This window comes from Octopus bimaculoides, chromosome Z (assembly GCF_046866305.1).
Source record: "Octopus bimaculoides isolate indiv1 chromosome Z, ASM4686630v1, whole genome shotgun sequence".
In the NCBI taxonomy this organism is placed as follows: domain Eukaryota; kingdom Metazoa; phylum Mollusca; class Cephalopoda; order Octopoda; family Octopodidae; genus Octopus; species Octopus bimaculoides.
The window spans coordinates 8,333,182-8,351,439 of NC_142944.1; the positions used below are offsets into that span (position 1 = coordinate 8,333,182).

General features: G+C 39.0%; 1 protein-coding gene across 1 annotated transcript in view; it reads right to left on the minus strand.

Moving 5' to 3' along the window:
* Positions 1–17,703, minus strand: part of LOC106877586 (uncharacterized) — a 339,290-nt gene extending 321,587 nt beyond the window's left edge. Inside the window, exon 1 of the mRNA XM_089365484.1 lies at positions 17,625–17,703. The gene's annotated coding sequence lies outside the window, so the exon portion shown is untranslated. The remainder of the gene's footprint in view (positions 1–17,624) is intronic.
* Positions 17,704–18,258: the final 555 nt, after the last annotated feature.

The following is an 18,258-nucleotide window of genomic DNA, read 5'->3' on the forward strand; positions in this document are numbered from 1 at the left end:
CTGGAACCATGTGGTTGGGAAGCAAGCTTCTTACCACACAGCTATGCCTGTTTTTTTTTTCTTTCTCTCTGTTTATTTTCTCTTATTCCTTTCTGTTGAAGAGCGTAGGCTCAAAATGTTAAAGACTTTTTCATTTTCTCGAACCGTCAAACTAATACACCTGCTTGTTGTTCATACACCTGTCTTCGACTTTTTTTTCTGTAAACTTCAACTATATATGAATGTGTGTGTGAAGGCGCATGACTTAGTGGTTAGGGTGTTGTACTCACAATTACAAGATCGTGGGTTCGATTCCCAGACCGGGTGTTACGTTGCCTTCTTGAGCAAAACACTTCATCATCTGACATGTGACACACGGTGCACCTGTACAGGTAATGTCAATTTAATGGAGTGAGTGAGTTTAAGTGAACACAAACATTTGATCACCATAAACAAATCATCTGTGTGGCTGTTCGGCAAGAAATTGCCGAATCCCCATACGTTGTCTAACGACGAGAGTCCATGATATATATATACATATATATATATATATATGTATAAGGGCATTACAATACATAAATGCCTCACGCTAAGAGGGACTCTAAAGTCAAACTACCATAATAAACACATAATAAATAATATGGTAGTTTGACTTTAGAGTCCCTCTTACCGTGAGGCATTTATGTATAGTAATGCCCTTATATAAATAAATATATTTATAGGGAATAAATGATGGATTTTTCCCTTATGAGGTTTTTTCACGCTAACTACTTGATAAATTCTTACAATGACTTTATCCTATTATTGAATTATATAAACATATATATATATATATATATATATATATATATATATATATATATATATATATATATATATGTGTGTGTGTGTGTGTGTGTGTGTGTGTGTGTGTGTGTGTGTGATTATATTTGAGAGTATTGAATAGATACCGAATGACTATACGCATATGCAAATGGATGGTCAGTTTAATCTATAATCTTCTTAGTAATTAGTAATGGCTACTTTCTACTTGTTCAAAAATATCACACACACACACATAACACACGCGCGCGCGCATGTATGTATGTATGTAGTCGTTGGTTATGTCCAGTCAGAAAGCTACCATTGGTTTCACTTCTATTATTACACTTGGCAATATGGACGATTCATCAGATTTGATGACCAGGGTTATGTGCTTCTGACCAGCAGGTACGATAGACGTGAAACTAACGGTCGTTTTCTGACAGGCCATAATCAACGACTGCATAAAATATTATTACTCAAAAAAAATTTTTTTGAGTGTATTATGTGTGTGTGTTGACAAGCAGCGTTGGTTTGTTTACGTTTCTGTAAATTAGCGGTTCGGCAAAGGACACCGATAGAATAAGTACACGGCTTAAAAAATAAGTACTAGGGGGCAATTCGTTCAACTAAAATCCTTCAAGCAATGACTGAAGCATGTAAAAGATATCGTGCGTGTAAAATAAAATTGATATCTAAGCAAGAAAATGATTCACTAATATATTTGCACGTAGTTAGCCTACTTATCGCCATTTCTCGTAGTAACCTCGTGCGAGTTCTCTCGGGACCCTATAGTTCCAGAGAAACCCTGATTGGAAAACTGACATAGAATCCCTCACGTGGGAACATGTTGAGGAATGAACTGTAATGGTTCCCTCTTTGAAATGTAGTCTGAGACATTTTATTTTCATATCAGCAACACCACTAGAAACATGTAATATGTCGGAACGGGAAGCGTGGAGAAGTGACGTCAGGTCAGGTGATGGGGCATTCGATTAACGTTTTTCTTTGTCAGGATATCGAAAGCGACAGACGTGAGGAAGAGATCGTCCAGAGGTTAGGAATGAGTACAAGTGTATGTACAACAGTCGAGTTTTGCCAATTTCCATGAAGCGAAGCTGAATTCACTGTTCAGCTTTTCCATTTTTTGCCTTCTTGTTACAAGCTATTTTGGTTCGAGTGCGTTCAAAAAAGTACCTGACCGTCGGGCATAAAAAAAAAAAGTACATATCACAGATTTTATCTAATCGCCTTCAATATTTCTCTTGGAAGTTTACATACTCTGGAATGCTATGGAGTTCCGCCTTGGTTCTTATAATTTCCTCTCGGGACTCAAATTGCTTCCCTTTCAGCGTGGTATTCAGTTATTGGAAGAGCTAGAAGTCAGGTGGTGCCAAGTCGGGAGAACAGGGAGAACGTTGAACAAGTGACATTTTGTTCTTCACTAGGAAAATTTGAGGAAAGACTTCCTCCCGTCCCCACTTCCACCATTTTCTCGCAAATTATTGTTTTCTTTTTCAACTTTATTTTTTGTCAAAAACCCACGTTTTCGGATACAGAGATTCCAGAAAATTACCAAAAATCGGAATTTTGAAATTTTTTGCCGCTCCTTTACTCCCCCTCCTCAATTCTTCATTTTTCACTTCTTTCCGTAAGCCTAACCCTAGAAAAATTTTTTGAATCTCTATATTTTACCGCATATTTTAGTAAAAAAAAATTGTGAAATAAAATTTTACAAAAATTTTTTGAAATTTTTTTCAGAATCATAATCTCCATATTTTCCCGCATATTTTGACAAAAAAAAAAAAAAATTAAAATTGTGAAAATAAAAATTTTACAAAAATTTTTTGAATTTTTTTTTTTCAGAATCATCTCCGTATTTTTCCGCATATATTGACAAAAAAAAATTGTGAAAAAAAATTTTACTAAATTGTTTTGAAATTTTTTTCCGAATCATAATCTCCGTATTTTTCCGCATATTTTGAAAAAATAAAAAAATTTCTGAAAAAAGTTTAAAATGAAGAATGGGTTGGGGTGGGGGTTGGAACATATGATGGACATTAACACGATGTCAGAGAGCGATCTAGTGAACAAGATACAAGTGTTGTCCACAGAACGACATGCAATGTCGCGGCGAAGATGACGGCAAATACGGATAGGATAAAGAGGCAACTAGTGTAGTGAGATGGACGCCAAACGGACCGTGCTTTAGGTGTCAGGATCCGCACATGGTACTTTTGGTTATCTAACTCCCATTAAAACATTGGGCTATCTTCCCCAACTAAAAAAAATTGTTTAACCCTCAATAAAACAAAAAGAAAAAACGAAAAATCAATAAACATGAAAAGCGAAAAAAATAAACGTCTTATTGAATCTGATAACATTTTTATACCAAATCATACCATTCGTATTAAGGAGGCCAAAAGTCAATAATTTGTTGAAGTATTGAATCAAAAGGATCTAACTCGTTTAATCCAATCTCTTGTCACCACATAAACTCAATACTTTAATGGCAATTTTTTAATGGGGTTGAGATAATCGAAAAGTACCAGGGAAACAAAGAGAGGGGAATTACTGTGCCGCTATCCCCCCCCCCCACGACCGATTAAAGGCGTTCTACCGTTCATTGCCTGTAATAAGGGTTCTGGTGGGGGCAAGAGAAGCATGAGTCCTTGTCGAACAGTCCTGGTAACTATAAAAATGGTTGAGAGGAAATACTAGCCTCAGTGCAGTGGATGATAGGGAGGTCAGGTGTCGGGTCGTTAGCGAAGTGGAACTGGAGGTATAGGGGACGGCGTCGATGTAGTGTTGAGAACGGACGTGATTGTACGCTTGGGCGGCGTGACAGTTGGCCAGAGGAGAAGTGGAATTTGGTGACTATAATGCCGCGTGCTGTGAGCGTGAAGCGGAGAAAGAAGGCTGTAGGAGTAACAGGTTGCCGTTCGAGAGAGGGAATACTGCAGACAATATTGAAGACGGGGACTTCTGTGCTGAGTTCGACAGCTAAAGATGGACAGTAGTATTTTTGGAAAGAAGAACAAACTGAGAAACTCCGCACAAACTGAGAAACAGGAGTTGTTGCTACGAGCACACTCTGAAAGAAGTTAGGGACGGGTACGAAAGAGAGGTGGGCAGATAGATAGAGGAAACAATGGCATAACTAATAGGGAAGAAAGGGGAGCGACCACCTCTCCGAATACATTTTTCAAAATTGGCGCCTTTTCAACAATTTTCTACAACACTCGTTCATTTGTCTGATAAAAGTCAAACGAGTCTCTCTCTTTATTGATAATCGCATTATTTTGGAAGAATTTTCTTGTGTCATTAGTTAATTTGATCAACCTCCCGTGTGTTTGAACTGTCTGTTGAATCTCTTGTGATGTATTGGCACCACTGACATCTGAAGAGCCAAAACAAACCCTGACGTCATAACCTCTTGAGACAGGATGATCCCGTGGAATTTCATCTTTTTCACGCCACACCTATATCAGTAGTTGCAAGTTTCATACACAAAAGATATTGCTACTGAAACATTGATGAATGTAGAATACAATTTACGTATAAATGATGAAATATTTCGTGTAAGACAAATGAGTTAAAATTTGTTTGATGTGTGTCACGGTGCCTTTTTTTCATGTACTCGCTTCCGTTAGCTTTAGAACTTGGCTACGCCTCTAAGAGAAGAGTATTTTGATACCGTGAGAAGAGGAGGTGATGAGTGATGTATTGGCGATGATGAGTGTAGTCCATCCGACAAAGAACAAGTTCGACCTGTGCCAGATTTTCATGAGTTGAACGAGCATGTGTTCTGTCACGTATCATGAAAATCATTCGAAAACAATTATTCAAAAACAGTTATTCGAAATAAATATCATTTGTGTACTTGATTTTTAATTTTATCATTTTTGTTTAAATAAAATTTAAAAAAAAGAATAATTAACATTTCGTATAATTGTCCTTTTGCATAATTTTCAATCATACAATTTTCCATTCGAATAATTGTTTTCGAACAATTATTTTCGAACAATTATTTTCGAACAATGTTCACATAATCGTCCTGCTGACGCATGTGAGGGGAAACCCTGCGGGAGTGGAGGCGAATGATAGGAGTGACTATAATCGTTGACTTCAAGTCGTCTATCTGCAGTTTAGCGTGTTTGAGAATTTGTGGAAGTACCAGTTAGTGAGGAAGACGGGCAGAACGTACTGAATCGGTTGAGTTTTGGTTTGAATATAGCCTCAAAAACCAGGCGAAGGCTCTCAAGGCGATTTGGAGGAAATAGGTCAGAGTGGAGCAGGCACTAGTTCGTATACTGATGACATCCTGGTAGATAATGTGACATCAGCAGAGGAAATCATGGGTAATCTGAGGAGGTTCGGATTGACAACGAAACCACCGGAGGCTATATGAGGAGGCACGGCGCTGGTACTCAAGCTCTGAGACCTCAGACTTGCACCAGGATATGAATAGGCGAGAACGGTTCTCGATATGTGGAAAACTGGTGGGACACTACCCTGTTGCAAGATGGCTCCGAACGGCATGTAGCTACATCAAGAAGCGAGCTGAAGGAGTGAACCGGAGTGATAAAGTGGGAGAGAAGACAATTACAGTAATGTAAGATGTCTTGGAGAGAGTGAGAGCGGAGGGTCATGCGAAGGGCATGTGGTATGTGTATAAAATAAAATAAAAAGGATTGTATGGTACGATGTAAGGAATATAGCAATAGGAGTCATTCTGCAAATAGGTGTTGAGGTGGAAGACGCAACGTGGGTCAGGAAGAAAGATGACCACAACCATACTAACACAGTTGACCTGGACGCGCTGTTCGAATGCCCGGCTTCTTGATGTGACATCATTTCACTTTGCTTCCGGGTTTGACTTCTTCTTTCCGCCTTTCACGACATTTATCTTCGAATTTTGCTGAGATTCTACATTTTATGAAGAATAAAATAATTTCTGTTTGTATATTTTGTGGTATAGAACAGATAAAAAATTTTGTATTCGAAGTTATTTTATGTAAAAAATTGTCGTATTTCGGTAATTTCAACCAATCACTGACGTCTATTGAGGTGAAAACAATTAATGCCGTAACGGTGTCATGGGATCTTTTCCCTTGAATAAAATTAGTCCCGTTGTTTGTCAACAACAACTACCCGTGTTACTCTTATTTATGACATCGTTCGTGCGTTTGTACTGGTTTTAGCTTCAGGGTTTTAGGGTTAGGGTTCGGGTTTTAGAGTTAGGGTTAGTTTTAGGATTACGGTTAGGGTTATGATTATTTTTGCCATAACCTTAACTCTAACTCTATAACTCATAACCCTAACCCCAACCCTAACCCTAACCCTAAACTCTTACTAGGGAATAATGATATAATTAAACAGGGAATAACACACTTGACACCGAACAGCAGTAACTATATTCAGCTGAATAGACGTCAGTGGTTGGTTGAAATTACAGAAATACGACAACTTTAACATGAAATAACTTGCGATGTACAATTTTTTGTTAAGAAGGTTAAGAGAAGAAGTCATTTTATATGACACATTCTACCAGTGTCCCAAGTGTGAAAGTGTTTCGTTAAGAAAACAAGTGTTGCCCGTCAAACCCCAAAGATCCGTGTATTAGCCCACCCATCCTGGGTCCTGAGATTCTTTTCTGTACAACTGGTATTAGCCAATTTTGGTTATGTGGATGGCTGGAAGTGTTATCATGGGAGATTATCAAAGAGACCTTTTAGCTAATTCGAGGGTTTTAGTTGGCTTGTTCACTTTGTAGACAGGGTGTGGTGCAACACGGCACCCTGCTTACACATTACGTTAATGCACATAACAGTGCGCGTGTGTGTGTGTAAGTGGAGCTATTTTGCCTGTGCAACTGAAAGTGACTAGGCTGTTTTCAAGGTCACGGGAGTGGAGGTCCGGCGGTGAAGTGTTGAGGTTGTACGAGGAAGATGATGCCTGTCTATAGAAGATTAAGCAGGAAAGAAGGGAAATGTAATCTGTATAAGCAATGAGCTGTTAGAAATGACGAAATGTACAGATAGTTGGGCGCTAGTAACGTTTTGTTTTTCACTTATCAATTTCACTTTTTATAGGGTCGCGAACCTACACGTAGTCGCTCGACCCGCTAAAAATAGCAGTCACATCACTAGTAATTCGCACGCTATTACACAATGCTGTTCTACATATGAGTACCCATATAGCACGTAGGTAATCGCTGAACGAACAGAGGCGACTCACAGATTCGATGACCAGGCTATAAATAACATACCACTTCTTAGCTGACCTCCTGTGTGACAGTCTGGGACACGTTGAACTCTCTGATTTGTCTTCACTATTTTTGTATGCCTGATGTTAATGTTTATGATCCAAGTAGCGACAATCCATTGACAAGCTGGCAAAATTTTTAGCACGTCGGACAAAATGCTTACCGGCATTTTGTCCGTGTTTACATTCTGAGTTCAAGTTCCACCGAGCTCGATTTACATCCTTTCAGGAGTCAGTAATTAAGTATCAGTCGAGTACTGGAGTCGCTGTAACTGACTTCATTTACCCTCTGTACCAAAATTTGAAACTATCATTAAGATATTAGTGTAATTTCCATAGCTCTGCATCTCAGCATAATATTAGAGGCTAACTCATGCCGCAGCTATTTCAGAGGGCCTTTTTCAGTTTTGATATTTATTTAGTTGTGTCTAAGGAGTGTCATACAACCTTGATATCTAACACACGCACCGGTTCAATTTCCACTCATTTATTATTTATATTTTTTCCAAAGTTTTCGTTGCTTTTGCTGAGAGTCAACATACAATTGACAAGGGTTGCAAAAGCAGCAAAAGTTTTGGGAATGAAAAAATATAAATAATAAATGAGTGGGAATTGAACCAGTAAGTGTGTTACATCCTATGGCATTAAAGCAGTATGACTCTCCTCAGACACAAAACAAAATTTGTTTCAGAACACGAATTCACATTAAGAATCTTGCGAACCAAATACAAAAACGAAATATTTATTTATTTACGTATGTACAGTAATCCCTGACTATATCGCTGTTCACCTACCGTGGTTTATTATTTAGACTTAAGTCGATTCCTCCCTGGTGTTGCTTTGCATTTATAATAAAATAAATATATACAAATTATAAAAAGAATAAAAGGAGTGGCTGTGTGGTAAGTAGCTTGCTTACCAACCACATGGTTCCGGGTTCATTCCCACTGCGTGGCACCTTGGGTAAGTGTCTTCTACTACAGCCTCAAGTCGACCAAAGCCTTGTGAGTGGATTTGGTAGACGGAAACTGAAAGAAGCCCGTCGTATATATGTATATGTATATATGTGTGTGTATATGTTTGTGTGTCTGTGTTTGTCCCCCAACATCGCTTGACAACCGATGGTGGTGTGTTTACGTCCCCGTAACTTAGCGGTTCGGCAAGAGAGACTGATAGAATAAGTACTAGGCATCCAAAGAATAAGTACTGGGATCGATTTGCTTGACCAAAGGCGGTGCTCCAGCATGGCCACAGTCAAATGACTGAAACAAGTAAAAGAGAGTATATACAGTACAGTACTGTTTCTACTTTGCGGAATTTTACCAATCGCAAGTGGCTTTTGGAACGTAACACCCGCGATAGTCGGTGAAAATGCTTAGTGACATTTCCTTTGGTTCTTTACGTTCTGGGTTCAAATTCCGCCGAGGTCAGCTCTGTCCTTTATCCTTTTGGGATCGATAAAATATGTACCAGTTGAATACTGGGGACAATGTAAATGACTCATCCCCTTCCCTCCAATTCTCTGCTCTTCTGCCTACAGTAAAAAGAATTATTATTTATCTTTCTTTCACGCCTTTCACTGGTTGTAGTCATTGGACTGCAGCCATGCTGGGGAACCACCTTGAAGTGTTTAGTCTGATACTTATTCTATCGACCTCTTTTTGCCCAACCACTAAGTTAGGGTGACGTAATCAAACACCGTTTGTCAAGCGGAGATGACACATGAACGCGCGTGCGCGTGACAGGTATTTTTAGGTTTCTGCCTGCCAAATCCACTCACAAGGCTTTGGTTGACCCGTGGATATAGTAGAAGACACTTGCCCAAGGTGCCATGCAGTGGAACTGAACCTGGAATCATGTGGTTGGGAACCAAATAGTTTTTTTATTCTGCCACGTTTGTGATCATTATCATTATCATTATCATTATCATTATCATTATCATTATTAAGACAGTGAGTTGGCAGAATCGTTAGTACACAGGGCGAATTGCTTAACGGTATTTCATTCATCTTCATGTTTTGAGTTCAAATTCTGCTGAGGTTGACTTTGCCTTTCATCCTTTTGGGGTTGATCAATTAAGTACCAGTTGCATACTGGGGTTTGATGTCAGCAACTAGTCCCTTCCCCACAAATTTCAGGCTTTGTACCTTTAGTAGAAGGGATTAGTCGAAAGGAGCTGGCAGAAATGCTTAGCGGTATTTCATTCGTCTTTACGTTCTGAATTCAAATTCCACCAAGGTCGATTTTGCCTTTCATCCTTTAGGGGGGTCGATAAATTCAGTACCAGTTGCGTACTGGGGTCGATGTAATCGACATACCTCCTCCCCCAAAATTCAGGCATTGTACCTATAGTAGAAAGGATTATTATTATTATTATTATTATTATTATTATTATTATTATTATTATTAAGGTAGTGAGCTGGCAGAATCGTTAGCATACAGGGCAAAATGCTTCGCAGTATTTTACCTGTTGCTATGAACTGAGTTCAAATTCCATTGTGTTGACAGAGAGTTGCACAGTGCTAGAGGCGTATGTACTGTGATTCCCAGCCACATGATTCCTGGTTCAGTTCCACTGTGTGATACCTTGGGCAAGTGTCTTCTGCTATAGTCTCAGGCTGACTAAAGCTTTGTGAGCGAGTTTGGTAGACGGAAACTGAAAGAAGTCCGTCGTGTGTGTATATGTATATATATGTGTGTATGTGTGTGTCTGTGCTTGTCCTCCACACCATCGCTTGACAACTGATGTTGGTGTGTTTACATCCCCATAACTTAGCAGTTCAGCAAAAGAGACCGATAGAATAAGTACTAGGCTTACAAAGAATAAGTCCTGGGGTTGATTTGTTTTACTAAATCCCTTTAAGGCGGTGCTCCAGCATGGCCACAACCAAATGACTGAAACATGTAAAAAAAATACAAAGAATACACACACACACACATAGATCTCCTGTCTTCCCAGACTCCAGTTAAAATGTCCAACCCATGCCAGCATGGAAAACAGACGTTAAACGATGACGATGATGTTGATAATGATGATATATACATAGGCTTCCTGTTTCTGGCTACCAAATCCACCAATAAGGCTTTGGTTGGACCAGGACTATAGTAGAAGATACTTGGCCAAGGCGCCTTGCAGTGGGACTGAACTTGGAACCATAAGATTGAGAAGCAAACTTTTTACCGCACAGCCATGCCTGCACCTATATATATGTGTGTACACACACACACTTCTTTTTTTATTTGTGGGTTAACAGGGTGTTATGTATGACCAGTGTGGATGCGCAATGACCCAGTGGTTAGGGCAGCGGACTCGCGGTCATAGGATCGCGGTTTCGATTCCCAGACCGGGTGTTGTGAGTGTTTATTGAGCGAAAATACCTAAAGCTCCACGAGGCTCTGGCAGAGGATGGTGGCGAACCCTGCTGTACTCTTTCACCACAACTTTCTCTTACTCTTACTTCCTGTTTCTGTTGTGCCTGTATTTCAAAGGACCAGCCTTGTTACACTGTGTCACGCTGAATCTCCCCGAGAACTACGTTAAGGATACACGTGTCTGTGGAGTGCTCAGCCACTTGCACGTTAATTTCACGAGCAGGCTGTTCTGTTGATCGGATCAACTGGAACCCTCGCTGTCGTAAGCGATGGTGTGTCAACAATGTATGACCAGTAATTCCTTGTTCAAAGAACCTAATTTCCAGTCATAGTCCAAAACACTAAGGCATCATACAGTGTTATCCATGATATTCTCGAATCAATGTATGTTATTCAAAATGACCACTCTCTCTCTCTCTCTCTGAGCATCAAATGCACATGCTTTTATATCAAGGGAAGTCACTCAAATCATAGCACAATTTGCATAACATTCACTGCCACCTAAAAAAAAAAAAATTATAGAGCAAGCTTTTCTGGAACTTTCCGAATTCTTTGAGATCGAGACAGTTGAGAGGATTCTTCTTTTAGTTTTGGAGGGTTATCTCTAGGAGGCAGAGACATTTCAGTTAGATCTCTGTCTGGTTCTTGAGGGACCACAAATTTCTGGGTTAAGTTAACAGTTTGCGTTAATTTGCATAACACAGGGCAACCAATGGTTTCATGTGAAGTGATCTTCACAATTGTTCAAGCATACCACATGAAAATGTTGGTACTTGTTTCCATTTTGGATGAAAATGCAACCAATGAGGTGCTGACCACTCATTCTTGATGTTTGATATTAGAGTATATATATATTATACATACATTCACTCTTATATAAATAGATGTCAATTAAAATTTTCAACCATGAGCATTCAATTGTCTAATCAACTAAACTATTGCTAAGTTCATTGAATTAGCTTACAAGTGACTGAGTATTCCACAGACACAGGTACTCTTAATGCAGTTCTTAAGTGGAATCAGCATGTTTCCACAGAGCAAGTTTGGATCTTTGAATTACAGTTACAGTCCATCCAGTGTGCTTCAATGCATTCCATCTACCCAATTTCATACACAAGGCACAGGTTGAGCCCAGGTTATTGAAAGTGACATTTTCCCAAGATGCCATGCAGTAGAATTGAAACTGAGTCCACATGATTGATCCTATAACACAGAGACACACACACACACACAAAATACATATTGTTATGGTGCAAGAGAGAGGAAGTTAGCTGAAAGCTGTTGGGTCGGTGAGAAGCTGGTCAGTCATATGGCCACCACTGCTGACTCATTAATGGGATGGTATTAAGGTTGAAGGTCAAACCATGCAATGATTGTTGGATGCCATCTGATGACAATAATTCCTCTTGGCCAAGGCTACATTTCACAAATGTAACTCCCATGTACCTCACTCCCTCCGATACGACCTACAAGTTTAAACAGATGCAATTTCCCATCAAACTCTGCTTTACCATGACAGTCAACAAGGCGCAGGGACAATCAGTGCAAGTAGTTGGTTTGAATCTGACAGAGCAAGTATTCTCACACGTACAACTGTACGTTGGCTGTCCCCATGGTCTTTCCATTTGTGCACCCGAGGGAAAGACGAAGAATGTTGTCAACTAAGAGGCACTCCAATGATAACAACAGCAACTTCAACTGCTCCAATTTCAACTCCGCAATTTTTTCATCGTCCTGCCAGCCCAAGTAAGTCCAGTCTTGCTTTGCTCTCCTTACTAACTCACCATGACTGACATTCTTTTTTTTCTACCAAGATCCATCACCCAAACAACACTTCATGTCCACTTCTTCCCTTATTTATTAATTTTTTTTTTATGTTTTCATTTTTCTCTTCGTGTCATTCTCTGACCAGGTGAAACCGGGCTTAGCTGTTAGTATATCATCATCATCATCGTTTAACGTCCGCTTTCCATGCTAGCATGGGTAAGACGATTTGACTGAGGACTGGTGAACCAGAAGGCTGCACCAGGCTCCAATCTGATCTGGCAGAGTTTCAACAGTTGGATGCCCTTTCTAATGCCAACCGCTCCGAGAGTGTAGTGGGTGCTTTTACGTGACACCGGCACAAAGGCCAGTCAGGAGGTACTGGCAACGGCCACGCTCAAAATGGTGTTCTTTACGTGCTACCTGCACAATATATATATATATATGTACATATATATATATATTATCTGAAGTGTACAGTATTATATATCTGTTACGCCCAATCTTACCAATCGGTTTCATGCTAGCAATTCAAAGAAGTGTTTGGTAACAATCTGATTATGTGACCAATTCACTCATTAAATGTAGCTGATATGGAATAAAATATACATATATATATATATATATATATATATATATATATATATATATGCATGCACACTCAGCTAATTCTGGATATGGAAGGTCAGTGATATGGAATTGGGATGTTTACAGTTAACTTAGCAAAGGTGATGGTTTTATTAAGTAGGAAAGAAAACAGAACCCTCATACCTACAAAGGAAAGAACATTGCTTGATCTGCAAAGGGTGTGTAGGAATAAATTTCATATGCTGCACTCAATGAAAGCTATAGACAGGCTTGCAGAGAACATAAGCTTTCTTTGTGATATGTACACTGGAGCAATTCTAAGGATGGATTAAGACCCATAGAGGCCCTAAGCGCTTAAAAGAACTTGGTGCTGGTATATATATATATATATATATATATATATATATATATATATATATATATATATATGTAATTCAAAACATAAACAATAATAAACTTTAATATAGGCATAGGAGTGGCTGTGTGGTAAGTAGCTTGCTTATAAACCACATGGTTCCGGGTTCAGTCCCACTGCATGGCACCTTGGGCAAGTGTCATCTATCATAGCCTTGGGCCGACCAAAGCCTTGTGAGTGGATTTGGTAGACGGAAACTGAAAGAAGCCCATCGTATATATGTATATATACATGTGTGTGTATATGTTTGTGTGTCTGTGTTTGTCCCCACCAACATCACTTGACAACCGATGGTGGTGTGTTTACATCCCCATAACTTAGTGATTTGGCAAAAGAGACCGATAGAATAAGTACTGGGCTTACAAAGAATAAGTCCTGAGGTTGATTTGCTCGACTAAAGGCGGTGCTCCAGCATGGCCGCAGTCAAATGACTGAAACAAGTAAAAGAGTATAAATTTTTATTTTTCAAACAGAGCTAACACTAAAATGGAAAATAATGTCTATTTTTGTATACTTCAACTTTATTTGAAAAGTTTTCTCCTACTTTTTTTTAATCGCAAATTCTTTGATCAGATCCTCACTCTGACATACCATGAACACTTAGAAATTATATTTCCCCTCATATAAACCACTTTGAATATTATTTTAGCAAGTTTAAAGTGATTTCTTTTGTGCTGTAAACCATTTACCATTTTTGTGATGTCCAACCACCTAAACACATGATTATTTTACTTAATGGTTAATCTAGCACTGTCTGGAAGTATAGTAGCCAGAGTAAGAATGGGTTGCAGAAAGTTCAGGGAGCCAACACATCTACTGGCAACAAAGGGCTTTTCCCTAAAAGTGAAGGGCAGATTGTATGATGCTTACATTAGAACTGCAATGCTGCATGGGAGTGAGACATGGGCCTTAATTGAAATGTAGCTAACTTGAGAAGACTACAAATGAATGAAGTAATCATGCTCCATTGGATGTGCAATGTAAGTGTATAAACTGTGCTGAGAGAAAGGCTGGGTATAAAAGGAATTGGATGCCATATGCAAGGACATCTGATGTATGTGGATGCAGACAGCTTCTTTATAGAAGTACTAATCAGTTAATGTAGTTGAAGCTTTTATAAGTGGGTGAGACATGGGATGACAGGGTGAAGGCCGATTCCAGGACCTCCAGCCTCATAAGGGAGATTATAAAGGACCAGGATGGTTGGCGACACAGTTCTCAAGACACATCTATCTCAATGAAAATGAGATTCTGGAAGCACTCAGTGTGTGTGTGTGTGTGTGTGTGTGTGTGTGCGTATTTTTCAGAGAAAATGACAAAGAGACCAGGAACACTGGTTTATACATTGTTCTTGAGAAGACCCTCCCTCCTTGGCAAAACTTGAGTTTTGAGTTCTGGAAGCACTCTGTGTGTTTGTTTGTGTGTGTACATATATGCATAAATGCGTACCTCTCCCAATTTCCTCTGCATATTCCTCCTCCCTCCCCTGTCATCTCTCTCTCACCACAGCTCTCCGTTGATACCACTTTACTTTTTCTTGCTACCCGGAACCATGTCACTTGTTAACCATTCTCCGTCCATTAATATTGTTCTCTCCACCCAAACATTACACTGATTCATTCCCCTACCACTACCATCAGCTCCGCTAAACCAAATTATCTCTCATCGTACACTATACTTGCCTCTCTCCACCACTTCTGCAGCCTACTCAACCACATGTCTCTCTCTCTCTCTTTCCCTCCGCTCCCGTCCTGTCCACCGTATCACCATTAATATTACTATTACTATCCTGCTTCTCTCTCCCGCCCTCATCGCTCTCTTCTACATACCTCTTACCTTCCCCAATTCACGCATCACTGGTCGTCGTTACTCCTTATCCATCACTCTCTGCCCAATCTTTACAGTTGATGACTACTTCCCTTCTCCCATTCCCCGCCCCATCTCTTGCTCACCCCGTAAACACTCCTGCAACCTAACCACTCCTAGTTTCTCTGTTCCCGGACATTTCGTCATTATTATTTATCTCTTTGTGGATCCACCCAACAATCCTCAGCCTCTCTTCTAAATGTGAGTAATCATGTACAACAAAGAACATACTTAAACCCCTGTCCCCTGGCATAGGGCCTCCGACCACCTCTTCCCCTACAAAGTTAGTAGTCTTGCGAGCTGCATAAGCGACCTCGCTTGTGCCGGTGCCACGGAAAAGCACGTTGTACACACTGCAAAGTGGTTGGCATTAAGGAAGGGAATTCAACTATAGAAACTGTTACACTGAGCAAACAATGAAAGCACGATGCAGGCCTTGGATTCATCGGTTCCTCTGAAACCGTCCGACCCATGCTAGTATGGAACATGGACGTTAAATGATGATGATGTACGTATGTATGCGTGTGTGTGGATACACACACATACATGCACATTGTCACATAAATATAGATAAAGTATATTCACAAAGCTACATACGGATACACATACTCACGCACAAACATCTATACACACACATATACATAAATCAATATACATGCTTTTACACACACACACACGCACATATTCAAATGTATGTACACATGCAGATATATATACATGTGTATACACACACACACACACATACAAATATGTATGTGTATGTGTAGATGTACGTATATGTATCTTCATACACACATAACATGTATGGATGACTAAATGAATGTTTGCACGCATGACGGTGCGTGCGAATGTTTTTCTTCAGAAAGAAGAGATGGAGGTGATATGCATGTGTATCTGTTTGTTTCTGTTACTGATCGAGATCTATGTTCAACGATTTTCCATCCATCGGCAACGTGTCATCAATGACTACATTACTCTTCGATTTTTAATCCGGTGGCGTGTGGTGTGTATATATATACATATAATTTGAGGGAGATTTGGTTGCTTTTTCCGAGCAATCGGGTGGCAGCGCAGTGGAGAATCTTTCCCCGTTTCTTCGAGTGTGTAAACAAACTCATATATATATATATATATATATATATATATATATATATATATATATACACACATACACACAAATACACCCACAGACGTACAAATACAGCAGGCGAGAGAGGGAAATGGTTTAATATTCAGGGATGCCTACTGCATGGAAACGTAAAGCGACTGCACCACATAACTACACACACAGAGGAGCCACATGGCTCTTTGCATGTTCGCATAACCGTATACACAATAGATTTAAATAAAATACAAATTTCATAAGTATTGCATTTAATTGTGTTTGTGTATATATACATATGTAGATATCCGCTGCATGAGTTCGTTACTCAGTCGATGCATTTTGCGACTTATGCAAGTCATTTGGCTTATTTTCTCACTAACCAGTTAAGTAACCTCTACGCGGTCGCTAACTTTTCTAGAAATAACAGCTCGATGTCTTTCCGACCACACCCGACAATAAAGCACATAGAGGATTCTGTCATCCTGCAAAACAAGGCGGAATTTTGGAATAGCTGTCACTCGAAATCCCATTCTTCATCGGAAAAGAAAATAGTAATTTTTAAAAGAAATATAAATATTCCTGTATAACGATTCAGATTTCTCCCTTTTTTTCATCTTCGATCTCACCCTACCTGCACGGGTCCACCCCCAATTTCTTATGAATTATGGAACTTCAAGGGGCAGCTATTCCAAAAACGCCGTCAAAGACAGGATGGTCACAACTATAAAAATGCCTTCGCTTACAGATCTGTCTGTCCAATAAATGTTGACCTAATGTCTAAAACAAAAACAACACCTCTCTCTCTCTCTCTCTCTCTCCCCATATATTCGTGTAAATAAATAAACCGGGTTGGCCATTTAAATATATCTTATATGCGGTTATATATTTTTTCATGGTCTCATTCTGTCTGGGCTTTTTGTAATCATTATGAATTAATTCATGTGAACTAACCCACGCGTATAATATAATAATTTTCACTTTACGACAGACATAACACGAGCTTTTTCCAATTTGTAGCAGACTTCATTAGAAATACTTCCACGCTGAGAACACTAATTGCTTATAGTTAGAACAATAACAACCTCAGCAATAATTATCAACGTTCACTCAAAACAAACCACACAGTTTAGAAAAGCCACCTTGTTTTTCCTTCTCGTTTTTGCAATATTATGTTGTTTGTTGATTATTAATTCCATCCCCCTCTCATTCCACCAAAATTTTCTGCATGATTTGATCGATTAAAAAAAAATAGATAAAATCTTCCCTGTTACAATGCTAACAACACAAAACATGACATTATTTCTAATCCTTTTTTTTGTTTCTTCATTTCTTCTCAATATAATTGATAAACAAAAAAATGGGAATTTTTAACAAGTCAGAATTTAAATACAGGAATTTAAACATATAACTTAAACATGAATAAATATAATAAGCGATTCTTAAAAAGACTTAGTTCTTTATTCTTACCTCAATAGGTGAGCATTTTCAATTGAAATTGGTCACAGAAGATTGAGCATCGAGCATCGGTATCTGTTTAAGGTAACATTCCAAAATGTGTATTTGTAAATATATATATACATATACATATATATATATATATATATATATATATATATATATATATATATATATATATATATATATATATATATATATATATGTAGTGTAATACCTGAACTTAATGCGCAGGTATTCTCAGAAAACTACTGCTTTTTTTGAATAGCACTTCCGTAAGGACAAGATCCCCTATAGAAATCCTGAAATATACATCATACCCCGAGTCTCAAAACCTACTGCTGTTCATATAGACAAACGAGGTCTCTCTCTTTCTCTCTCTCTGTCATCTCCTCATTCTCTCCCTCTCTCGCTCTCTTTCTTTCTCTCTCTCTCTCTTTTATTCACTTCGACATACAACATGCACGCTCGTTTTTACAAGTCATATACACTCACATACATAGACAGCACAAACACACGCGCGCACACAGGCATACGCGTCCATGTTTTCACACAAAATGTATGTAAACAAACAGAAAAGGAATACACACACTTGTCGATATATGCTGTGAGAGAGAGGGTGTGTGTGTGTGTGTGTAAAGCCGAT